At 38.6% G+C, this 21,488-nt stretch overlaps 1 pseudogene; it reads left to right on the forward strand.

The window, feature by feature from the left end:
* Positions 1 to 19,024: 19,024 nt before the first annotated feature.
* Positions 19,025 to 21,488, forward strand: part of LOC119190383 — a 3,010-nt pseudogene continuing 546 nt past the window's right edge.

The following is a 21,488-nucleotide window of genomic DNA, read 5'->3' on the forward strand; positions in this document are numbered from 1 at the left end:
GTCACATTATTACGCCTCAAGGTATTCGCCCCGACCTTTCGAAAATCGACGCCATCCAGCAGAGGTCACCCCCAAACAACATTAAGCAGTTGAAATCATTTTTGCAAACCTGTTCATGGTTTAGAAAATTTATTCATGATTTTGCCATGGTAGCTGAGCCACTGACCAAACTTACCCGCAAGAATGAGCCGTGGAGATGGGATGAAGCTCAACAGCTCGCCTTTGATGCTCTCAAATGTAAATTATGCGAAGCACCCATATTAATTCAGGCTAATTATACCCAACCATTTCTTTTGCGAACAGATGCTAGCAACTATGCAATTGGAGCATCTTTACTCCAAGGAGATGGTAATGATGAGAGGCCCATAGAATATGCTAGTCGCCTTCTAACGTCAGCTGAAAGAAACTATACCACCACTGAGCGTGAAGCGCTTGCTGTTGTGTGGGCAGTGGATAAGTTTAGAGGTTATATTGATGGACACACCTGCATAGTTAAAAGCGATCATCAGCCTCTACGATGGCTGCTCACACTTAAAACACCGAGTGGTCGCCTAATTAGATGGGCACTCAAACTTCAATCCTACGACCTTCGTATTGAATACGCTCCGGGTAAAGTAAATGTCTTAGCCGATACCTTAAGCAGACCTGTTTGTGATGACGTCTCTACCAGTATGTGCTCTATCACATTAGACCTTCCTCATGTTTCAGCTGCGGATCTTCGGACTGCACAATTAGAAGACCCTGACGTCTTGAAGATCATTCGTGATTTGGAAGCTGATGACGAGCTCGCTTCTAATCGTTGGTTGGAACGTGGTTATATGATGTCACAAGGTATTTTGTACCGTTACGATCCTGATGGTGACTCTGAAGAGATTCAACTGGTGGTGCCAGTATCCAAGAGAGAAGAAATCCTTAAAGAATTCCATGATTCCCCTACTGCTGGGCATCAAGGAGTCACAAGAACACTTAACCGTTTACGTGAACGTTATTTTTTTCCAGGTATGCGCCGGTTTGTTGCTGGTTATTTGAAAAATTGTATAGACTGTCAACGTTATAAAGCAACAAACCAGAAACCTTCAGGGCTTTTGCAGACTCCAGTGCTACAGCAACGGTCGGAAGTTCTTGCAGTAGATCTGTTTGGTCCCTTACCATCAGGACATTTAGGAGAACGTTGGATTCTCCTAGTAGAGGATGTTGCGACTAGGTGGGTCGAGTTGTTTGCTCTTAAAGATGCCACCGCTGAAAATTGTTCACAGGTCCTTATCGAGGAATATTTCCTTCGTTACGGATTACCGCGACGGGTTATATCCGACAACGGGCCTCAATTCATCTCAGCTGTAATGCAGCAATGTATGTTTGTGCTTGGTATCAAGCAAGAGTTGATTCCTGTCTACCATCCTGAGGCAAATCCTGCCGAAAGGAAGAACAGGGATTTAAAAGTTCAATTAGCCATGTTAGTCAAGACGGAGCACCATAATTGGCCTAAACACTTAGCCCAAGTCCGTTTTGCACTAAATAGTGCCGTTTGCTGTACCACCGGCAAGACTCCTGCTTATTTAACTTTTGCTAGGGAGATGCGTACACCGTTTGATGTGCGGCATGACCTCCGTACTATCATGGATAAAGAAAATTTTGTTCCACAGGCAACCCCTTATTTACGTTCTTTCATTGGCAGTTTGTGTGAGATTCGAGAGCGAGTTGAGCGCCGACAAGATCAGCGGAAAGTAGTTGCGGATGCTGATCGTCGTCCCGCTCCAAAGTATAGTGTAGGTGATTTGGTTTTGATCGCAACTCATCGATTGGGTATAAAGGGCAAAGGCACTTCTTCTAAGTTTCTCCCTAAACGAGATGGGCCTTATGTTGTCTCGAAGTTAGTTAGTCCGACGACCTTCGTATTAGCTGATCTTAATAATACCGTAATAGGAAAGTATCACAGTTCCGATATGGTCCCATTTGAAGGTTCATTACCTGAAAATAGTACTTTTACGCCGGTAGTACCCATAAGACGTCGGGGTAGACCAGTAGGCTTTTCAGGTGTAGGACATGTAGGTTCCAGAACGGAAGCGGGACGCTCTTCCGTCCTGGAGGGGGAGACTATAACATCCGGTCAAAATAACGCCCAAACCAACCAACCGCACGCCGTTGCTGCGAGCCCCGAGCTCGCTAGCGCCGCGCCTGCACAAGGCGGAAGCGGCGGGAATCTCCGTCGACGCCATACGCGCGCCATTACTCGCCCGGCACGTTACCGCTAAGTTACACATTATAATTGTAAACTTTATTATTATTATTTTAATTACAATAAAAAATATTGTGAAATATTTAATTTTACGGAGTTTCCTCTTCCATCCTCGATGTTCAAAGTCCAACAACTAGATTTTTAATATGGTAGCATCTTGAAGCTATATTGAACTCAACAAAAAATAATCACAACATATGTGGTTGTGAGGAGTTGCGCTCTGCATATTCCAAGTCCAAGGTTGGGTCCATACCAATTAAATTAAAATGGGACCACAAAGAAGCTATACGAAACTCGGAAAATAATCGTTGAACAAACATAAAAAATATACAACCAATTGAGTAATCTATGAAGTAGGTTAAAAAATCTAACAACTATTTTACTTATTTTGCTGAATCGTTAACAAAAAAATTGCATATCTAATGTTTTGTTGTGTTATTGTGCCCGTGCATACAACTAAAAAAATACCATCTTGGATACAAAAATATAAAAATATAGGGTAGGTTATGGTGTCTTACTAATAAAGCACTTCACGAATTGTAAATTGGATATACGGCTGATTCCAATAAGCGATCTTAATCCCCACCTTTTCAATCCTTCGGATCAACGGCATGGATAAGCCAACTAAAATAACTCATCGGTATGTATGTCTCATAAGCATCCTGATTGGTCCTTATCGCTATCGATCCGAAGGGAGCGGTTGCGACTGTTTGCCTGTTGTCTTCTTAGCTCAAAATCTGCCCAATTTTTTTTACAAATAACTATATGGTAGTGAAAGGTGAAAATTTTGAAAAAGGACCTAGGTGATTGTCCCGGCCTAGGTGCCAGAGTCCGCCTTCCTACTGCGCTCCTTCCATTTCACCCGGTCTTTTGCACCCTGCTCAGTGAGACCATTGGCTCTCATATATTCCCGGAGAACGTCAAGCCAACGCTTCTTGGCCTGTCTGCGGAACCGTAGACCCGGTACGATCAGGCACAGACATTACGACCGACGTACTCCTGCGGTTTTCTCAACACGTGACCATTTTTGGCGATATTCCTGGAGTTTATCCGCTACATCACAGACACCAAGACTGCCGCGAATCTAATTGTGTAACACAAAATATAGGTACTAAATACTAATATGTATAAATGCGGTCTGCAAATCGTTTTGATAATTAGATTCTGCAGAAAATCTGCATAAAAGGAAGCCAGCAGGGATCGGGTTCTATGGACCCTTTGCCACTCGTACCTTGTGATACCTTCGTTAAGTATCTTAATGCCGTCAATAGCAATATCATGGGTTGCTTTATGAATGATGCAAACAATAGCTAACTGCTTTGTTGCCACCCTCGAGAGACATAGATTATCTCTGGCTGGCTGGAAGAGAATGCCTATGGCATTAAGTCCATTTGTATATGAAGTGCCGAATAAATAAATATAGGGCCGTATTACTAGACCCGCTGGTCCGACGATATTCGTAGGATCGCCGGTGGACGCTGGATGAGGAGAGCGCAGGACCGAACAGCGTGGCGCGCTTTAGGGGAGGCCTATGTTCACCAGTGGACAGCTGTAGGCTGATGATGATTAATAGATGCAGCTCAGTTCCACTCAAGTGCGGTTTTAGTTGAGAGGGTGTCAAGTATCTTGAGATCGTATTTAATTAACAGATATTAACATTTCAAATGATATATTAAGTCACAGCGTATGAGAGTTTGACGGCTGGGTATTATTTATTAAACAGCGCCGACTGAGCTGACAAGAGGCACGATGACATTAAGTTTTGTTTATGAAATACTTGAATATCTTAAGCGGGAGGCACACGTCCGATTACGCGTATTTATGGTTCGATGACCGACACCTGTGTATCATCTTAAGTACGCGTACTTAACCTTAGCTGAGGAAGTTGTTCGGGGTTCAACCGATTTAAAAAAAATCTCTTAGCTCGTTTGAATCTTCCTTCTCTTGACGTAACCTTTTTTTATTAAATTTATATGTAATAACTGATAAATGCTCTCTTTTGATAAACCATTCGTTCCTTGTTTTTTTATAACATAATGCAAACAAACAGTACGGGCAAGTCTGTCCGGTGTCGCCAACGTCGAGGCGACCGAGTGCGCGTTCTCAAAACCGAGTATTTAAAGCTAGTACGTTTATCGTCCAGTTTAACAGTTTTACTTATAAACATTTCGGAAAGCTATGCTTAGTTAAAACTTACTCGATCAGCTGTAAGTCAAAACCCGCCATTTTGCCTCTTAATTAGGTGTAAATAAGGAAACCGGTGATGTTTTTGACAGCTATTTAAGCAATTCTTAACCGCCTCTTAACGCTAAAACAAGTTTATAAGTAAGACTGTAAATGTTTACTTAAGTCCCTACTCAAGTGTGAGATTAGTTTAATTATACGGCTCTTAAATTCGAACGCCCGTAATCATAAACGTTATTTATCTAAGGACAGAGCATTGCTGTGATAACAAGTCTGTTTCTCTGCTTTGTTTATCTGACAGCCAACTAGATTCAAGTTGTTTCTCAATATTAGCCAATCACAACGGACCTATGTCTATGCACTGCGAAGGCTGACATGTCGTCAGTACTGAGAGACAGACTTATTATTACAGCAATGCTCCATCCTTAGATAAATAGCGTTTCTAAATAAGGGAGGAAGTCAATCCTATAAAAAAATCTGTTTAAGATATTCTGTTCACCACTTATTGGTCTTGCTTATTACCTATTTAGGAATATTCTTATTGTCTTTTTTTGCTAATATAAATGACAATGTTTATGTAAATGTTTGGATGTGAGAAGTAAACGCGATAATAGTTAAGTGAATCTGTATGAAATCCAACCTTTTCATGAAATAGTTGGCCTCATCATGAAGTGATAAATTTTAAGACAGTGGTTCCTAACATTTTTGATATTATTACCCCTGTGATCTGTGTGGAAAACTACTTTAACCCCGCTTTCATAATGTCATTAAAACCAAACAATACAAGCAAATACAAACATATTTATTAATCATAAATTGTACAACAGCCTTACAATTTTAACGTCAGCTCTGTTGCTTTTTTTACGATCCTATAATTAGGTTCTTTTGTTACCCTTATGATTTAGCTAATTTACCCCCGCGCGGGTAATTACTCCCAGGTTAGGAACTCAGGGTTTAGGATCTGGCCACGACACATACATTGTACTACGCAACTTCTTAAGTGAATGCCTTTGTACAAATGTACACCCCAGTTGTATCCAGTATTCGCTATAAACTCTTCGATGTTCTCTACATAATGACACCATTATCTGTACAAAGTTGCACAAATTAAGCAATACAGCTGTGGTGTCCTTCACTTTATGTGTTTTTGGGTACTGGAATAAATTAACAAAGTAAATAGTAAGTACAGCACAGCATACCGGAGACGTCCGCCCTGCGCCGCTAACGGACCGGCAGTGTTGCGTTACCGTTGGGCTGTGCTCATCTTTATTATCAATACATCACAATAGCATTAAAACTAAATTTAACCGACTACAAAAAAGGAGGTTAGCAATTCGACGTGTATTTTTTTTTTGTTACGTCTACGTTCATGAATTAAAATTGCTAGGCCAAGGTAGTTTAATAAATTAGTAAATGTATGCAAGATAACGTTTGAATTTAATTAGTCACTGACTCCAAAATTAGTAACCAGTATATACCTGTTATGTTAAATATTTTTTTGGTTTTTAGTGGTTCTGGAAGGCGGTTTAATTATTTGTAATTAGATTTGTATTTAGTACACATTTACACTTTATAATTAATAGCCTTTACCTGCGGCTGCGCACGTGTAAAAAGTTTTTCTGAGATAAGTTTCTGAGAAAAGTAGCCTGTAGCATCCAGGAGTAATGTTTCTTATTAGTGAAAAAAAAAATCGGTTTAGTAGTTGCTGAGATAAGCGCCTTCAAACAGACAAACCCTTCAACTTTGTATATCTTTTGTTGGACTTGTAGCGGGAAAGGCTTCTCGTACGGGCGAAGCCGCGAGAAACCCCTAGTTATATTTTCCCATGTTTTCGTAACACTTTGTAATATGAAAAGCGTCCTCAGCCCAGAATAACTTTCGTAAAAGTTGATACAATTTCCTTTTATGTACTTAGATCGGTAGGAATGGAGATTAGTTTGATATCTTTTGTTGAGTGTGGTCATGCGCGTTATTTATACAATATTATATACTTTATTGACTGCCGCGGTGGCGTAGTTGTTATTGTACACGGTTCGAGTACGATTATCGCGTTGAGGTCCTGAGTTCGAATCCCGGGCCGGGCCGAAATAATTGTGACTAGGTTTCTCCATCTTAAAAATTACTCAGCCATAGCTCGGAGTCGGGAAGTTGGCGGTGTGATACCTCCGTGCCTTGGAATGCATGTAAAGCCGTTGGTCCTGCTCCTAATCTCTGGTCATGTCGGATTGCCGGACTACGAAAGTGAAGGAACAGAGATTGCATCTGTGTATTGCTCACACTCTTGTGCACTATTATATCTCCTGCGTACTTCGATGATCTTCGTTGAGATTGGCTGCCGTGGCCGAAATTCGGTTAGGAAGGATAAATCATCATATACTACACAGGACCATTCTTAATGATCAAAATGTATATTTTTAGACAGCGAAAAGCATACACTAATGAAAAGAAAGTAATCAAGTGCATTGTTGTTTGGGCGCTCAATAGTCAATATATAAAATATGTTCAAACAATTAAAGTTTATCGCATTTTTTATATAATACTAGCTTTTGCTCGCGGCTCCGCCCGCGTTATAAAGTTTTTCAGGCTAAAGTTTTCCGTTATAAAAATAGTAGTTTCCCGGGAGCCTTTGTTCTTCCCAGGGTCTCAAACTGTCTCCATACCAAATTTCATCTTAATACGTTAGGTAGTTTTTGAGTTTAACACGTTAAGGCAGACAGATGCAGCGGGGGCTTTGTTATATTATTTAGAACTTTTAAGTGAAACAATCCCGTCATACATCATTGTTGCATAAATTTAACCGTTTACGCAGCGCAGGCAACGGAAGCTCTCAAAACTCATAATTTTCCCCGTTTTTGCAACATGTTTCATTACTGCTCCGCTCCTATTGGTTATAGCATGATGATATATAGCCTAAAGCACTCCAGGAACAAAGGGCTATCCAACACAAAAAGATTTTTTCAGTTCAAACCGGTAGTTCCTGAGATTAGCCATTACTGCTCCGCTCCTATTGGTCATAGCGTGATGATATATAACTTTGAGCACTCCACAAACAAAGAACTATTCAACACAAAAATATTTTTCAGTTCGAATCGGTAGTTCCTGAGATTAGCCATTACTGCTCCGCTCCTATTGAATATAGCGTGATGATATATAGCCTATAGCTCTCCACGAACAAAGGGCTATCCAACGCAAAAAGAATTTTTCAGTTTGGACCGGTAGTTCCTGAGATTAACCATTACTGCCCCGCTCCTATTGGGTATAGCGTGATGATATATAGCCTATAGCACTCCACGAACAAAGGGCTATCCAACGCAAAAAGAATTTTTCAGTTTGGACCGGTAGTTCCTGAGATTAGCCATTACTGCCCCGCTCCTATTGGGTATAGCGTGATGATATATAGCCTATAGCACTCCACGAACAAAGGGCTATCCAACGCAAAAAGAATTTTTCAGTTTGGACCGGTAGTTCCTGAGATTAGCGCGTTCAAACAAACAAACAAACAAACAAACAAACAAACTCTTCAGCTTTATATAATAGTATAGATATAGATTGGTTTCGTAAAGTTGAAGGTTGCCGGATATATATGTTATTAGACCGATGACTGTTGTTTATTATGAAACAATGTATGTCAGTATATCACTCACTAGTCGATACATACTCCATACTACCGCGTACAGTTCTAACCGAATCGGAGGACGATATCACAACGCCTATTCGCCGTAAGAGCGAGTTTTTAAAACTCATACACTCCACAAGACCACAGTTCCGTCTTTGCTGTCCCTTCTAGTAGGTCCGGCCTGTGTGCCCACGAATAATGATAACGGATAGACAGTTCGTTTCTTCCTATAATCGTTGATCTCTCCATCCTCTCCCAGTGACCGCCCTGAGCGGAGGTTCGTGACTCGTTAGTGGGTCGCCCTTATGGTTATTCAATTCAAAGGATTGCGGGCGCCCAAAGCGCTCACCCGAAAGTCCGGTGTGTTTGTATAAGCCGACCCTCGTCAGGCCAACAAACGAAAGCCATGTTTAAAAAAAAAGATGTAAATGTTTCCATTATACTAAGTCCCATAGTAGTTGGTGCAGCAAGGCAGGTGGTCCGCACTCGCGGTAGTATTCGGGTGGTAGCAAAATCTATCTATCTATACCTCTATATAAAGATCAGTTTGTTTGTTTGAACGCGCTAATCTCAAAAACTATTGGTTTGATTTGAAAAACTCTTCTACTGTTGGATAACTCTTTTATCGAGGAAGGCTATGGGATCGAAGCATCAATGAAAAATATTGCAAAAACGAGGAAAATTCATTCCTTTTTAGTGCTTCCGTTGCGTGCGCCGCATATATGTTTAAAGTAACGCAAAAACCATGTAATGGACTTGTTCCTCTTAAAAAGTTAAAAAAAATAGATATATTTTAAAACAAAGTCCCCTGCCGCATCCATCTGCCCGTCTGAACGCGATAAACTCAAAACTACCCAACGTGTTCCGATGAAATTTGACGTGGAGATAGTTCTATCGCGGGAAAATATATAGCGGGACTTTTATCCCGGAAAAATTTTCAACGCGGGCGAAGCCGCGAGCAGATTTTCTTAAAATGAAAGCTTATACAACATTGGAAGTGTTTTGTTTATGTTCTCATTTTGACTTTGTTATGATGAATTATTTTTTTATGCGCTTATCTTTTTTGGGTCCGCCCCGGGCGACAAACATCCACGCTATTCCATTGATTATACAAAGAGTTGCCCGCTGCTACGTACCCGTGACAGGCTTTTTACGAATTTAAGACACCCACTGCCTTTTTTGAGTTAAAAATCGTGTGCAAGAGAAACTCCGAGAGTATCCGAGAGCATTAAATAGTAACGAAAAAACAATATTAATTTTCAACTAAGTTTAAATGCTTATGATTTTAGAATTTAATATTTCATTAGCGCGTAATGCGTAAAGCGTAGAGACTTTCCCGCCCTCACACCCACCACTACAACTCCTGTAAGCCAGGATCAGCAGTGGCACGCATTTTATCACACCAAGCAGTGAAGCTCGGCGAGTCTCAGGGAAAACTAATTTGTCATTATCCCGCAACGAAATTAATCAAATAGAAAGATAGGAAGGAGTTGGAATTAATTGTCTCTGAATAGCAAAGCGGGAGACAAAATAATGAACTAAGGAGGCGTTTAACCTAAAGGATAGGAACGTTCACAACTAGATAAGCCAGTTGTAAAGCACCACCGATAAAAATTAAAAGAAAGAGTCCTATCACATGAGCTGTTACATTTGTTTACAATAATAGGCATAGCAAAACGCCGGAAAGCACGGAAATTCCGTCTAGTCTCTACAAGGTCCGTGTAGCATACTACCCCAGATTTTCTTTGCATACTATTTAACATGATGTTGCGCCGTCCATGCCAGAGACTACACTCCCAAAGTACGTGATAAGCAGTGTTCAAATTCGTTTAAATGTATAGCGTAGACAGAACGAAGGGATAGATAAATACACGCGCGCTGTGGAAATGCATCTGGCTTATGATTAATCCCAGTGCCGGATTTTCAATAGGCAGTACAGACCTGGAGGCGGCAGCGGCCTAGGGTGCGACATTGTTTTTTTTTTGTGTAAGCGTCCCTGCAGTCAACACTGGAGGAAACCTGTGAATGGGATACTGAAATCCTCCTGGCTCAGTAAATGCAAAGGCCCAGTGGAGAATGGGGTAGGAGATGGGGGAAGGATGGCAACTTCCTAAGATAGGCGGGTGGGAAATGTACGCGGGCCCTTTTAGGTCTTAATGTGAGTTTGCAACCAAGAGGTATACACGCTGAACCGTACCTAGGGCCGTAAGAAATATTCCCACATGCATGTAGGATGGTTGCACGCAGTGTTCTGCGTTCTTCGTTGCGGTACAAACTGACTGACCTATACTTAAAAGAAATATAATTTGGGTTCTGACCAATTCTACATACAGAATCTTATCCTTACAAAATGTAAGGAATAAAACCATTTACCTACATACATTTGTGCAGAAATTATGCGTTACGGCTCGAACTGTGATCAATTCTGAGCAAAGAAAATACGAGCCCGTCGTGTTGTCTCATCTTCTCGTGAACAGAGACCATTATAGGATTTTTGCCACAGTTTTCAAAAAAATCTTCACAATCCTACGACGCGTTTCATCGACGCTTTCACACTCACAATAAATCACCAAGACACTCAAGGACGAGGTAGTCCAAGAGGTCAGCGCCTAAGGGACTTAACACACTGGAGGATTGCGGGCGGTTTCTTTGCGGAGCGAATGGTGGTCGATAACCAACCCAGAAATGCCCACGATAGAATAAAACTTGCGTTGAATTCAGCGACCTTTTTTGCTCCTACCATCAAATCCCCTATGGATAATCCGTAGCTACGCCAATGCGAGCAGTGCCTACGTTTCTGTGTTTCTGTTTGAAGGATTTGAAAGTCTTTGAGATTGAAATTACTAGGAATAGAGTATTTGACTATGTTTGATTTTTTACATTTGTATATATAACAGCAATTAGTACAAAAAGGAAATCCTTATGTGAAAACAGCATTAAAATTCGATAAGAAATGAGGCAGTAATTGAAATTTCAAATCGCTGTAAGCGTGAAGTGGGGATATCGCTCCTTCTCTTTCTTTAACACGCATCGTAATGCCGCTGACGTCACATGCAAGTATTTCACCTCTATTCTGTTTTTTGACACTCACCCCTGCTAGCTAATGTCTACCCCCCTAATCCTATTCCTAATACCTGCCCAATGGGTTACGACTTGTGGATTTTTCATCAGATTTCAGTGATTTCTACTGTTTTAGAATTTAAACGACGTACATATTTTATAAAAGTTATGAAAAAAAATAAGTCAAATTCCCTATTATGAGAATGAAGTCCCAGTTATGATGAGCGCGCAGTCATATAGTCCTTTGTGATTAAATTTTCTGAGCAGGGTCGGTCTTAGCTACCCATGCGCGCTGGCTTAAAGTGTTTCGGCCTCCATTTTTCTGGTGGTATCTTTTTTATTGTTGCAACTGTAGCTATTGGCAATAACTTTGTTATATTAAAAGCCCGTTTCGCAATGTTCAAGTAAATGTTTTCCTCTAGTTATTCTAGGTATAAGTCAGTTATGTTGAATGCAATCTTTTGTTGGGTATTTGGGAACTTAAATTTTGTGTTTCATGGGAATATCAGTGGCGAAGGGCATATTAATACGTATATGTTGTTTCGGATTTATTAATTTGTTAGTGCAAAAAATGTTTTTTGTTATGTAAGATTTTGTTTTTAATTTTTTAGTTTTGTTCCAACAATAAACTTCTTTCTTTCGGAAAATTTCACCTTTCTTCACTATAATGTAATATAACGCATAGAGGCATTTAATTGGTCGTTAGAGAAGTCTTCCTTCAGCTTGTGAACCCTGTACAAGACTTATACATTAACGTAGATGAGGATTTTATACATAGCATTTCTAGCCCAGCTTATACAAGAGGTACTCAAGTTAACACGTGAGCGCGTCGTGTTCGTGGATCACCCTGTGTATATCCGGTTTCGAAGGGGCCTGTAATTGTGTCGGCTGGCGAGAGATAATCATCTCGCCATCGGATATTCTATCTGGATGCGTTGCTCTGGCGTTCTCGTTTTAAATAACATGTTCGCCTATGTTTTTATTATTAGCAAAATAACGGCTTTATTTTTCTGTTTTTGTTGCTTTAAATGACGAGACGAGCTTGCCGTTCGCCTGATGGTAAGCGATACGAGCATAAACAATAGAAACATCACCTTGAATTACAAAGTATTGTTTGGTATTCAACTGCGCTCGCCGTCCTGTGACATGATATGTTAAGTCTTATTATGTCCAGTAGTTACACTGGGTACTTTGCTTAGTAGTTTTAAAATTCAACACGAGGTACGTAATGTTTATAAATCTCATTCGCGAACTTGTAACAAAAAAAGAAACTGAGCCACTCACAAGTGTTGTATAATAAAGATCACTTAAATAAGTTTTTTTTTAATGACCTTTATTTCTAGATTTTTATTTTATTAGTCTCCACTCTGAATGCTCAAGTATCAATGATTAAATAAAGAATAGACATATGCCATCATAACCTTACGATTTAAAAGAAATAAGTGTTCCGTGCGCATACGTCCACATTTTTGACTTTAACTGTCATGAGGAAGAGTTGATGTTTTAAACCCAGGGGCTTTAATCTCTATGTCAACAACATAATGATCCACGTCGCGTTTAGAATAATGGAAATTTGCATCAGAATACCGTTTCACACTAATTTCACGAAGTTACCACGGTCGTGTTAGGTTACAAGCTTATTCGGTAATAGAGAATGTCCTAATTGGCATTTGGGATGATGTCGACCATGCGCGTCCTAATGAAATATTTACCTAATGATTTCTTATGTTTACGCGAATGTTAGACATTTGACAATTATACAAAGTGTAGGTAGGATATTGAAACTGACTTTTCGGATGACCAACATCTCAGTCCTCCACGTGACCGTGAAGGCTGTCAAAGTTTCCGAAAAGTCCGGAGAAAATAATATAAAAAATTGTGATAAAACCCATAAAATAGTTTTATTTCAATGAATATTTAACTCTTTATAAAATGAAAATAATATTGACGCCCGCGCACACGGCAATATTTGCCGCAAATCGAGGTACGCCAAAGTAGTGGTAGCTATTTACAAATTGCCGTCTCAAATGTTGGTGATCATTTTCCTTTCGTTTTCCTCCCTTCCTGCTCCCAGCTTGGGAATTTTCCTTCCTACCGTTGGCTTCCTCTACCCATTCCCGGCCTCTGGACCGCAGTAGTTGATAAGGTGGGGGCCGCCAGTATCCTATTAGCAGCGGCCATCGGTGATAATAGTGTTTCAACTAAAAAATATATAATTATGATAATAGAACTACCGTTGCTAATAATAAATAATATTAGCCCTGTATTATGTACTGTCCCACTGCTGGGCACGGGGCTCCTCTACTAATGAGAGGGGTTAGGCCTTAGTCCACTACGCTAGCCTAGTGCGGATTGGTTGACTTCACACACCCTCAAAATTCCTCTAGACAACTTCTCAGGTATGCAGGTTTCCTTACAATGTTTTCCTTCACCGTTAAAGTAAGCGATAATTCACAAAGAATACACACATAATTTTAGAAAAGACGTGTGTGTCCTTGGGATTTGAACCTGCGGTCATTCGTCTTGGTAGTCCTTTGTACAACCAATTAGGCTATCGCTGCTACCTACCTACGGTAACATTAGAATTATTAAAAATCTGAATTATATGTTTATGCATTGTAACCAAGTCAAATCTTGAGCTCTAATTTATCCAATTCCTAAGTTATCTGGCATGTCTCTGGTAAATATAAGTTTATATTTTTTTAATTTATTTTAGAATATTCGAATATTTTATAACTAAACTAGTTGACCCGACAGACGATGTCCTGTCTACTATGAATTTATCTGCCAATCGCTGAAACTTAAATTTTCTAACGTTCCGCTAAAATTCCTTATTTTTTTCTTTCATAAGATCCTTCTCCCTGACAATAACAAACACAATAAAAAAAAAATGTGAAATCGGTCCAGCCGTTCACGCGTGATGGCGTGACCAAGGGAGGATATAGGGATTCATTTTATTAGATTTCAGGATCATCTGAACGAACGTATGTACGAACGAAAACGGTTGTATGTGTTATTCACGGTTTAGCCCGCGCGAATTGACTCCCGTTACAAAAATTCCAAAGTCACTAGGAATCAATAGTGTCTTCTGTACGACCCCAGCATAATCAACAGTGGCGAAGAGTCCATATAACCCGATTCCTGCCGGCTTCCCTTTATGTAGAATCTAATTATCATCAGATCGCGTTCATGCATATTAGTAACTATATGTTGTGTCGGGTTCTCTTTCCAAAAAAATCTCGGAATACCTCTATGAGAAATGATTGCGATATAAATATATTAGATGTAGGTCGTTGTAATAGCCTTCTAGCACTACCACTCTCTGAAGATACTAGGAAGCTATATAAATTGGCAGCCGGAAGAAGTGATAACTAGTGTTGTCTTATTCAAGCAATGTAACTTAGTGATTAAGATTTTCATTAACCGGGGCGGCATAATCGCTTATGCGACTAAGCCCCTTCATTAAGAATATAAAAAAAAAATCTCCTTGCGCCACTGCCCATCTACCTAAAACGCTATCCGCATGGCCAATGTATCTTGAGCTATACGTGTTCCATATTTCATCCAAATTCCTTCAGCGGTTACTGCATCCAACGTATTAAAAAAATCATTTATAACATTCGTATTAAGTTACGTAAGTAACATTGCCTTGAGAACTTAAAACCTCACTAGGAAGTAGTCTATGAACATCATTATGTTACAATATCGATCCAGTTTCTAACATAGGTTCACCGTACAACTTCCTAACATAAAAGTTTATTGGGCTTACGACCCGGCGTGAAGCCTCCCTGGGAATACTCGGTCCGTGCCGGTCGATACGGGCCCGGGGGCGCGCCCCGTGGTCGCAAACTGGTCGTATTTTATAGAGTAATACTAGCCAGGCGAAACTCGACTCAATATGTTTAATAATAACTCCTACGTTTTCTGTGGAAGGGAAGGTGCTATTCTTAAGAATAGTAAAGTTGGAGATGGTATGGTTAATACGGAATAGGCGATGTATATCGTCGTCTACAATTAAGCGAATGACGGCATATCTCGTCGAACGTAAAATGATTTAGTTAATAGTAATGTTAGTTTTGATCAAACCGCAATCCTAATATTTGTGTTCAAACTGCACTTAAACGGCAATATTCAGTTCTTTTTTATATCTTTTTTGCGAGCCTTCCTAAAATTATTTGCCAATAAAAAAAAATATGTAGTTTCCAAATTCCAATATTGTTTTTTAGTTAGTTAGTTGTTTGTTATATTTTGAAAGCGTTTCCAAGGAGACCGGTTTGGGAGGTCGGATTCTGCTCGGGATAATCCTACATCTCAACTTTAGTTTTGGCTTAACGATTAGATCCTAAAAGGTCGACGCTGGTCTGAAAAATATTTTCTCCTTTTAATTTGGACCTGTTGTAGTCTATCGTTATTACTTAAGGCTATGACCTCAGTAAACTAGCGCGCTAATTGTATTTTAGAAGCTGTCTATTCGAAATTTACGAAAGACTAAAAAAATAAATAATGTCTATACTATTATATAAAGCTGAAGAATTTGTTTGTTCGTTTATTTGGACGCGCTAATCTCAGGAATTATGGCTTCGAATTGAAAAATTGTTTTAGTATTGGAAATCTCATTTATCGGGGAAGGATATGGGGATAGATGTATATCATCACGCTATGATGAATAGGAGCGGAGCATCAATAAAAATGTTTCAAAAACGGGGATAATTTTTTCTCAAGAGCTTCCGTTGCGCGCGCTGAGTAAACGGTTAAAGTTACGAAATAAATATGTGTTACAGATATGTTCCTTTTAAAAATTTCTAAGTAATATATTATAAGTCAAAGTCTCCTGCTGCATCTGTCTGCCTGTCTGACACGTTTAACTCAAAACCTACCCAACGGATTTAGATGAAATTTGGTATGGAGATAGTTTGAGACCCTGGGAAGAAAATTGACAACTTTCTATCACGGGAAAATATATAGGGTGTTATTTACAACAGAAAACTTTAGCCCGTAAAAAAATTATCACGCGGGCGGAGCCGCGGGCAAAAGCTAATATTTATCGTATTTATACAATATGTTATCTTCAGCCCGTATTCATGAACATTAGTTATCTAAAGACGGAGCATTGCTGTGATATCAAGTCTGTTTCTCAGCTTTGTTTATCCCACAGCTTGCTGTTAGTTCAGCTTTGTTTATCTTACAGCCAACTAGATTAAAGTTGTATTTCAATATAAGCCAATCACAACGGCCCATGCCTACGCACTGCAAAGTCTGCCATGCCGTCAGCACTTACAAACAGATTTATTATCACAGCAATGCTCCGTCCTTAGATAAATAGCGTTTATGAAATCGGGCGAAATTTTATAACAGCAAGCTAAAATACGTCGCTAAATTGTTAGGGCCATTAAAAATCCTTTCGTGATATTTAATGCAATGAATTAGAGTTTTTTTTTATTTTCCTTATAAAATGGTATACTTACCATAATCATAGTTTCTGCTATTGCTATTGAATGTGCACGTCTTTGAGCATCATAATGATATTCCGTTTATACTGTGACTTTACTGGGATATGTGAGTATTTCTCAAAATAAATGTACGTAATGAAATAGTTTGTATGAATTATTGTCGAGTTATTTTCCGTCTCATTTCTCTTTTTTTTAATAAATTCGTTCTATCAAATAATATATAAAAATAGTAACTAATGGTTTGAACCAAATAGGGTTGATGGTCTTTGATATTTTTGTTGGCGTTTGCTCGAGGAAAATAATAGTTTATTTATATAATATAATAATAATATGGATTATGGTTCGTGTGTTTGTGTGTGCAATGTGCGTTTTTATTGTTCGAATTAGTATGATTTTTTTTTATGGTGCTATAAAGCTATTATATTTAACGCATTTATGTCATTTTTTGTTTCTTTTTTTATGACTTATTTTTGTTTTAAATGATTAATCAACAAAACAAAGAAAAGCGATTGAAAATAGTGATCATCAGATTAAAAGGCAAATTAACTTGTTTTTCAGGTATCATAAGTCATCGCAACAAAGCATGAATCTGAATATGCATCATCACCAACAAATGATCATTCAGGTTTGTTTTATATAATAATTTATATTTTATCAATCGTTAATCATAAATGGCGAAGTTAGATTTATAAGAGACAAGCCACATGGGAAAACAATCTCTTTTTCTCTTACTAAATGGCAAGATGGCGTTTGAGCGCTTGCCTTTAATATATCAAGAACAATTATCATCATAAATCATATTTAAAAGGAATTCATAAAGTATATTTAGTTGTACTTAGAACATTTATATTAAAAAAAAAATCCATTTTGTCAAGCAATTCAATATAATTGACTTAACCCGTTAAAAAAATAAATTGACGTGTATAATTGTTAGTTTTTTTTATTAATTTGAAGATTTAAATTTTCATCTATAAATAAAAAATAAATAAAAAAAAAAAAACACCGTAAATACAATTTCGTTGTAGATTAATCGCTTTTTTAATAAACGATCCCAATCGCTTTTTTCAATCCCTCGCGAAAATGGACCAATCAGAACGAAGTTTTTGACAAGCTTGTTAATGAGTTGTTTTGATTGGTTGATTGTCGGGATCGGATCGAAGATTATGATTGGAGTCGTTTATTGGAAACTTCTACTTATAAACAGTCTTACTTATAAATTTGTTTTACCGTTAAGAGGCGGTTAAGAATTGCTTAAATAGCTGTCAAAAACATAACCGGTTCCTAATTTAAATCTACTTAAGAGGCAAGATGGCGGGTTTTGACTTACAGCTGATCGAGTAAATTTGTGTTTTGATATTAAATATTATTGTAAAGGCCGGGTACTGTGATTTTTATCAAAAATTGGATTTCGATATTATAATTTGCTCCGATTTAAAGTTCGCTATGTGTTGCTTGGTAATTTATTCATCGTTTTTGCTTTTGTAGTCCAAGTTTTTGAGTAAGAAACAGTTAAGCACTGATTAAAAGTATAAGAGCAGATTAGTACAGACATAACTAAGCATAGCTTTGTGATTTTTTTTATAAGTAAGACTGTTAGGCTACAGTATTGCATGTTTTGTAGGTATTGTTTTTTTTTTTAGATAGTTTTGACTTTAAATGATTGGTAAATTATAAACCTAATGTAAACAAATAACTTCCTATTTTACCTCAATCTTACACTTCAATATTATTATCGTTAAAAATAACTTGTTAGTGAAGTATTCGACTTCATTAATAAATTATTATTATATAGTTTTAATAAGTAATTTGATAACAATAGGTTTTTTCCTTCCCTGAAGCGTTTTCTATAGGAAACTGTGCTTATTTGTAGAGTTTTACCTTAATAATTTTTAGCACGTGTTAATTAAATATAATATTAGATTTTTATTATGGGCTAAAATGTTTTTGTGCTAAAAAGCATTGTTTACGAAATTTATATTATCACAAGCAATGTTGCATGTAAGTAGTACTAACCTTCATAATCCTATACTGTCTTAGACTGCCTCGGTGGCGTGGTTGTGCAGCATGCGCGGTACGGCATCTGAGGTCCTGGGTTCGAATCCCGGATCGGGCATTTGGGTTATTCTGTTCAGTATCAGCTCGGAGTCTGGTATTTGTGCCCGATATGGCGATAGGCTCGCCTCCTATCACAACATGGGATGGAACACACTTGGCGAAAAGTGGAGGCCCTGGTTGCGCCACCGCATATCCTATCGGGGATAATTGCGTGAAAAAAAAATTATCGTTTAGATCTTGGAGAGAGAAAAAAAAACTCAATAAAAATGGTAAATATATATTTATTATGAATCAAGACAATGTTATAAGTTAAAAGGTTAATGGTAACTGACCTATGCCACTGTAATACGTGTTTAGATATGTACTTATGTAGGTAGAATGATGCAGATTGTTATTCGCGCCTATTTAAAATTGTTTGGAATTATGCCAGACTTCCTTAGTACGAATCTTTTCCTTAGTTACGTGTGCATTTTGAATGATTAAATATAGCATGGCTTTGTAAATATATTATAAAATGATTTAAACGTACAATATACTTGTGTATACCTAAATGTAGAAGTTAACAAATTAGACATTTTGGGAAATATCAATATTTAAAAAAACATAATAGCGTTTTAAATTGTGAACTTATAGCAGTAACCTTCATTTAATCTTTAATTTAAACCTTAAAAAAGTGACCAAATGTTCTATATATCTTTAAAGATTTTTGGGATAACATTGTTCAATACATTATAAGAAAAGATACGTTGTATTTCCAAAAAATCTGGAAATATATTAGCCAATGCTATTGCAAATTTTTTTGGAAAACAAATACAATTAACGTACAAAATTACTTTATAAGTTAGTAAATACAGTTATGAGCTTCTGAAATAAATATGTTTTAATTGTTTCCTTTGCATATTACAGATGGTGACGGCCAGGATTCGGCCGACGCGATCTATCAAGAAGAAATCAAACCGCCGACAAACAACGTCGCGGATATATTGAAAAGGCTCCAATCATCCGGTGCTCTTATAAAAACCAAAGATAGAACATCGCTGCTACACTTGCGACGAGGACTTTCGTAACTGGGAAGAGCTAGAGAACCATCTGATTCAGCACGTTTCCTTGCCGTCAGTCGTGTTAGAAAGACTGCCTTCCGACGACGAAGATATTCCGTCCGAAGATGAGAATTGGTCGGAGGAAGAAGAGAGTCCGCCACCGGTTAAAGTACCCCACAGAAGATCGACATATCCCAAATACTTAAAAACGGGCATCTCCATCAAGAAATCTAATCCAGAACCAGACAAATCTTCAAATTCGGCGTTAAATAAATTAAGCGGTCTAGGATTTACAATTAAAAGAACTCATCACCCATAAAGAAAGAGCCCGATGCAGAACCCGTTAAAAGTGATGTGATGCAAAAGTTAGGGAACCTTGGAGGGATTAAATTGAAACTCAAATCGTCCGGAAATAACACGAATTCATTTAAAGTAGTGAACGGATTAAAAGATTTTAAAGCTTCCGATGACGAGGATGAGGGTAGTGGAAACGAAGAGGAGCCAGATGGAAACGAGGAAGATCATAAGTCAAGCGACCAAGATGGTTCTGCTCCTGACAATGATTCTGCCGATGAACAACCTGACAACCGGAAAAATTCCGAAAGCAACGATTCTGATAAAAGTTCATCGGTCAAAATCCCTAACATCGGAACACCACTTAAAAGTTTGCAAGGTAAAACTATTGCTAAAGTTGAGCCTATGAAAATAGCCTTGAAAACAGCTTCTCAACCAGTTATTAAAGAAATGCCTCCGCTAAAGCCATCTGGAAGGCCGGCCATAAAACAGACGCCAAAGCGAGGTGCAAATCTTCCGATACCACCCAGAGAAATTCCAACGCCTACGAAAGAACTTACGTCTACCACACCACCTACACCCGATAGAATTCAGACGCAAAATGTAATGGAGAATGTAACAGTCAAAAAGGAAGTCGATGTAGGTGAACAATCGTCAAGTATACCGCTATTCTCGACTCAAATAAAGTCAGAAAGGACTTCGCCACCTCCGTTGGTGCCATTCGGCGATGGTAAATCTACGCCAATGTTAGCTACTGTAAAGTCTGAACCTGATGCAAGCTCTTTGCAATCCCTCAACCGCTGTTTTCCAATAACAGATCTACTCCAGCTCTAACAGTGCATCTAGTGAAGGATCCATCCCAGGAACCCCACTGTTTTCAGTAGCTAAAATGGAAGATAATAGTGCAACAGTCATAGAAATTAACGGTGATTCGAATGACGAGGATGATGACTGTTGTGTGGTTTCAGCCACACCAGCCCCTGACATCAAGCCAGTTGTACCAAAAACGGAAAACCCTCAACCTGCGTTTGTGCCGCCAGCATTTTCAACATCACAATCAGGCTACGGTACATCTAGCGTCCTCTCGTCGAGATTGTCGGCACCGTCTTCCTTAGAAAAACAACACAATTTCAATTGGAACGCACCAGACTCAAAACCACCAATAGATATGCTTGAAAAAAGCGCTGACGATATTTTCGAGAGTTTGCTGTCTAACTCTGCGAAGAAGGAGAATCTCTCGATATCAGAAGCTAGTGAATAATACATATCTTTAGATACTTGGGCCTCAACATTCTTGTGATATATGCAATACTAGGTTTACTGATTTGTCGCTATTAGAGGACCACAAGCGAATGACGGGACACTCCAGGCTTAGTCGCGCCTTCGTCATCCACATTGCTACCTTATAATCCAACGTCAAATATTCTATCGAGTTTGTTACCTGTAAAACAACTTGCTGACCAAGTTGGAAAATTATCTACAATAGGTGGCAGCGGCCCAGGCTTCACGCACCAACAGAATGTGATGATTAATATCCAAGCTTCTCCTGGTGC

Source organism: Manduca sexta, chromosome 4 (genome assembly GCF_014839805.1).
Source record: "Manduca sexta isolate Smith_Timp_Sample1 chromosome 4, JHU_Msex_v1.0, whole genome shotgun sequence".
Classification (NCBI taxonomy): domain Eukaryota; kingdom Metazoa; phylum Arthropoda; class Insecta; order Lepidoptera; family Sphingidae; genus Manduca; species Manduca sexta.